We start from the raw sequence: 6,259 nt of genomic DNA, 5'->3' as shown, positions 1-6,259 counted from the left end.
TCTTGGCGGAGCAACAGCTGAAATTTTCCTCCGTAATCTCCGCAGCTCAAAAGTTCTCTCTCTCTCTCCCCCCCCCCCCCCCTTCGCTGGCCGAAAGGGCTGAACAGCGCCACGTTGCTCCAGCCCTGCCTACTGAGGCGGGGAGGGGGAAGCCGTGGCGCAAACGGGGGCTTGTCCGGCAAGCTGCCGGGTTGGCAAGGAGGTGCACAAATGCCCCCTTCTGTTCCTCTGCGCCTAAAGCCTGGAGATACCCGACCCGCGCCCTGGGAAACTGAGAAGTTGAGCCTCTTATCTAGCTTTTTCAAGCTTCATTCCATTTCACTTAGGGCGCTTTCACACGTTACATTAGTTGGCGTATACTTCACAGTTTCGCCAGTATGCATATGTTTGCAAGCATAGAGTCCTTGCTTGTGAAAAGTGCCACTAGAACACAGGAGGCTGCCTACACCAAGTAAGACCACTGGTCAACGCATTTCAGTGCCTGAGTTTGGACGACACGCTAATCAACTGGGGCGGGGCGGGGCGCGGCGGGATAATAGGAACAGAATGGGACACAACTGTTGATTAGCCTGTTGTCCGAACTCAGCCAATGTTACACAGATTAGCAGTTAGGGCCAGCTCCAGGCTTTTGAGTGACCCTGGGCAAGACAACCTTAATGACCCCCCCCCCCCGCCTTCCTCAGTGATTCTGTCTTCTTAGTGCTGAGAAACTGAAGTAAAGATGAAGTTCTCAACTTTATTAAGAAATTGAAAGTTAATAACTCACCAGGTCCAGGTGGTATCCATCCTAGAGTTCTTAACTCAGATATGAAATTGCTGATTTTCTATGCAACACCAGATCTATTCGCTAGCTGAAAATAAACATCAATGTAATTTTGTACTGGGGCCAATCCTGCCATAAAGCTAAGTGAAGCAGGCTACATTTGATAGAGTTGGAGCACGTGGGTTGATATAACTCTGTGCCCAGACACTGAAACTTAACTTGCTTTTTCACAAAGCCTTCAAATTGATAAGGTAAAAGTTAACTCCCTTGTTAACTGGACTTTTCTTCTCAAGAGAGAAAAAGGAAAACACTTGTGGAAAACACACATATATGCATATATCTTAATCCAGGCTTTTTGACCACCAATTTGGACAGCTTTAAATGGGGGTTGGATAAATTCCTGGAGGAGAAGGCTATCAATTAGGGCTGTGCACTGCCTTGACGCTGAACGCCGAATCCAAAGCGGATTGGGGCGATTCGGACCCTTTGGAACCAGATCCAAGGCGGTTCGGGCAAAGGCCAAGGCGACCTGAAGTTGAAGCCAATTGACTCCAAAACTTTGGGCCACCTCGGCACTTTGGAGCCTGCCCCACCCCACCCCCAGTCTCCTTACCTGCTGCCTCTGTTGCCACCGCCATCTTGGTTCTGGCGGCTTCCACTGCTGCCAATGCATAAGACGGGAAGTAGGCCGCACGGAACCAAGATGGCGGCAGACGGCGGAGTCAGGGAAGTGGGGCTTACCTGCTCCGCTGCCGCCATCATCCTTGCGTCCGGCGGCTTCCACTGCCACCAACGCATAAGCCCAGATGTAGGCCGCATGGCCTACTTCCGAGTTTATGCATCGGCAGCAGTGGAAGCCGCCAGACGCAAGGGCGGAAGTGGACGGCAGAGGCAGCAGGTAAATGGGGAAGGGGGGCTTACCTGGTGCCTCCCTCCTTGCGTCCGGTGGTGGCACCAAGTAAGTGGTTAAGGGGAGACATTTCTGGGAGCCAGTTGCGCAGCCAGCAGCCAGAAAAGTCTGAGTCGCCTTGGAGGGCCCGAATTTCACCTTGGCTTTGGTGCCGAGGCGAGTTGGGCAACCCCCAAAGCACTCTCAAGCTGAACTGGGGCTGCTTCGGGGGCTCCGAACTGGCCTCCTAGGCAGATCAGGGGGTGGCTGCACAGCCCTACTATCAATGGCTACTAGCCTGATGACTAAGTGCAACCTCAATATCAGAGGCAGTAAGCCTGTATATACACTAGTTGTTGGGGAACATGGGTGGGAGGTTGCTGTTGCACCATGTCCTGCATGTGTTTTCCTGGTCAACAGCTGGCTGGCCACTGTGTGATCAGAGCACTGGACTAGATGGACCCTTGGTCTGATCCAGCATCAGGGCACTTCTTATGTTCTGACGCTTTGTGTAACCCTTCCACTTTATCAGATGCATGAAGTGTGTTGCCCTGAGTATATACACATGGGGGTATTATAAACAGTGGGTTGGATCCAATCATAGTGGTACTTAGAGTAGATCTGTTGGAATAAAGGGGATTTGAATTTGTCATATCTAACTTGACTCCCATTTATTTCAGTGGGTCTACTCTAAATAATAAGTTTGGATCCAACCCAGTGAAGTCAGAGGGAAATGAAATGCAAAAAGTACAGACAATGACCTGGTTCAGATGACATAACAGGCAAAGGAATGGGGAATAGCACACACACCGTGCATTATTTTGCTGTTACTCCCCACACAACATGTTCCCTCTCCCCCCACCCCACCCCCCCGTCACGTGGCTGAAAGTTCCAGCGTCCTTCTGGTTGCTGGTGCTCCTCCCTCCCTCCCTCCTCGTAGCCATATCCCATCAGCCATTGCACGTTCTGTTAGCTGTACAGGAGCGGCCATAGTATTTTCAGCCACTCCTGCTGGAGAACTCTATGTCCAATGGAATAGTGCACTCGACGGGGGGGGGGGGGGGAAGGAACCCTCCACATGACATTTTAATCAATTGATTAATGGATAAGCAATGGAGCAGCCCATTGTTTTTCTGCATTGTTTAATTCAAGAAAATAAGGTACTGTACATTGTGTACATTGTTTCCCCCACCCCAACATAATAATCAACTCAACGGACGGTTGACTCCTTCCCCTCCATTGATTATCATGTCATCTGAACCAGGCCAATAAGTAGCGATTTACAAAATGTGACAATTCACAAAAAACGTTATTGCTACCACGGATACCTTGGCAGTGGTTAGCCAATGAACATGTCATCCTGAACATTCTTGCAATTTCAATCAAAAATAAATTCTACTGAGTTCAATACCATATACTCTGCAGGCTTATTTGGAAATATGGCCCATTCAAGTCCATAATCCTAGCCACACTTGGTAGGCAATGTCCTACTGAACTCAGTAATGCTTACAATCTGAGTAAACATGTATAGGAGTATGCTATTTTATCAGTTCATACTGGATGCAAAGGATTGTGGTTGTAGTTGTCTTCTCAGAGTTATGTAGTTTGTTTTATTATATGTGGTCTAATCTTTTAAAAAGTAAGGAAATGCAATATATTTCTGCAAAATAAATACTTAACAATTTATATTAAGAAATAGGGTTGCTTTTTTTAAAAAAACAAGCCCTCTTTATTTACTTATTTAAACCATTTATATCCCACCTTTTCTCTAAAAGAGCTCAAGATGGCTAAGAATGAATTAAAACAAATATGGTGGTTAAAATGTGGGTAAAATGACTAAAAACAGAACGCGTAGAATAAAAAGGTCTGTCTTCTGTTGCTTTAACAACAGCATATTTTGCAAACATTTGCAAATGATTCTTATCACCATGTTGTGAAAAGCATTATTTATTCATTATTTATTCATTTATGGCTGGTGTTAAAAAGCCATAGATGTGGACTAGGCTAGGCTTTTTCCCCCCTGGCCAGTTAACAAACTTGTTCCAGAAGCAGTATAGATTCAGAATTATAAACAAGTTTAGAAAAATAATTTCACCTTCTTCTCTTCCATGTTTTCCTGAGGCTGCTTTTCAAGTGTGTTTAGCATCAAAGTGTTAATCTAGTGGCAATATAAAAACATCCAATTATGTATTTAAAAGATTAGCTTTCCTATCTCCAAAGAAGAGGAAACCCAAAGGTTGTTGTGCTGTTGTTTTCTTTCTTACATGAAGGCACTTTTCTTTTTCAAAGCCAACATTTTGTTACCAAATATTATTCTGAAATGTGTCTAATCATAGGGCTTAATTCATGGTTTTTAAACACCTGAAATTGCTGGCAGTAAAAGGAATTCTATTTCCTTTCAGTGTCTTTGAAAACACAATAGAGGACCATCTGTTCTGAGGTGTGTACATCAGAGGCTTCTTTTATTTTCTCTCACAATCATATCACCCCCAGACTATATTTAAATTTGTTAGAAGGCCTCCAGATGTTTTGCAGAATGAAGGTTGGTTTGCCATTCAGCTTCTCTAATTTCAATTTCAAATGAAACATTTTAACAGCACTTTGTATCCTGAACATATTTGCAGAGCAATAAGTGGTCCAAATAGATTTCAGACAGACATTGAAGATGACCAATAAAATCAGTAACATGCAAGGGAGTGGGTTCTCCTCACTCAAGGTATTCAATAATGGCAAATGAAAGCTTTGGTAACCATAGCAACTGCTTCAGTGATATTGCTTGCCATATGGCCTACAACTCCCATCAGCCCTAGCCTAGGGTGACCATATGGAAAGGAGAACAGGGTTCCTATATCTTTAATAGTTGCATAGAAAAGAGAATTACAGCAGGTGTCATTTGTATGCATGCAACACCTGGTGAAATTCCCTCATAATAATACATTTATTTCTTACCCACCTCTCCCTCTGGATTGAGACGGGGAACAACATTAAATACAATATAATACATACATAATTCATCACAACAGTTAAACGTCTCTAGTTATACTAGAGTGACCAGATACAAAAGAGGACAGGGCTCCTGCATCTTTAACTGTTGTGATTTAGAGGGAATTTCATCAGGTTCTCCATATATACAAATGACACCTGCTGAAATTCCCTTTTCTATGCAACTGTTAAAGATACAGGAAGCCTCTCCTCTTTTGTATCTGGTCACTCTATGTAAACTAGGTTATTGCTGAAGGGTTTTTTTTAACTGGTTGGATACTGTTTCTTTTTATTACTGGGTTTTTAATTGATTTGTTTTTGTTTTAACTGAGATTCTATTTTATCTTTATTTACTATTATTAACTACCTTGAGGCCAGTTTTTGTGGAAATGTGGGATATAAATTTAATAAAAATAATAAATAAAATGATCCAGGTTCAACCCCTGGTATCTCTGGGTAGGGCAAGGGAAAATCCCTGCTTGAAACCTTGGAGAACTGCTCTCAGTCAGTGCAGACAATGGCCTGACTCTGTATAAGGTAGCTGCCTATGTTCCCATGTAATGATTTAAAGTTGTCGTGCTTCATAGCTAAGTTCCAAGAAATGGCTGTAATGCACACTAAAACTGTTTCAAATGCATTTTTCCCTTCTTTAAAAGAAACTAACAGTGCAGCCCTATACATGTCTTCTCAGAAGCAAGCCCTATTGAGTTCAGTGGGGCTTACTCACAAGTAAATGCATTTAAGATCAGAGTCTAAATGACTTGCCCTGTGGCCCGCAAGACTGCGATATGTGTAGAAAATGTGTGTCTTGGTACTTATCCAGAAAGAAAGACAAACAGAAACTGGAAAGGTTCCCATTGTTTTCAACATGAGCAGCTTCTACAAATTGTAACACTGCAGACCACGGAGTTGGTGAGGCTTTCATGATGTAAATCCTCAGGGACCAAAAAGCACAGGATTTCTAGCCAGAGGAAGTGTGGCCCTTAGGGCAGGAGGCCTTGCAGAGGAAGAAAGGTCTCATGTCTTGCATCCTGTGGCATGTTCTATTTCATGAGACTGATTTCTGATCCTTTTAAAAACCTTTCCTATGGTGTATCTCATTTCTCTCTTTCTTTTGCTTCCGTTTGTGGCTTGCCTGCTTGATTCTTATTATGCTCTCAGATCCTAGAGGGATTCCTTGAATGCAAAAAAATGAAAAAGGAGAGGACTCCTCTAGCTTTAATAGTTCTTCAGAACAGGGCATTTTTAGCAGGTGCAGCTTTTTTCACCACTACATGAGCTGCACCTGCCAAAATCCCTAATTCTACACAGCTCTGGGAAGTATTGGAACCTTGTCCTTCTTTGCACTTGGCCACTGTATCTGCTCATTGACCTCAAATAATCAAAGTCCACCTTTAAAAATCAACAGAATTGTTAGGATTTTCAACCAGCCGCCACAGCTCTGTGTTTGACAACAACATGATGTTGTTATTGACTGTCAGCATCAGCAGCAGAAGAGAGGGGAAACAAGGCCTGTTGAAAGACTTAATTAGACTTATCAGCCCTGTTGGAAGGCTTAATTTTTCTTGTTCCCTCCCCAAACGAATGCAAGTTTGCAAGCAGGAACAGTCTTACATATATAAATT

This window comes from Elgaria multicarinata, chromosome 1, assembly GCF_023053635.1.
Source record: "Elgaria multicarinata webbii isolate HBS135686 ecotype San Diego chromosome 1, rElgMul1.1.pri, whole genome shotgun sequence".
NCBI lineage: Eukaryota > Metazoa > Chordata > Lepidosauria > Squamata > Anguidae > Elgaria > Elgaria multicarinata.
The sequence above is the reverse complement of the archived record's forward strand: the minus strand, read 5'-3'. Positions refer to the sequence as shown.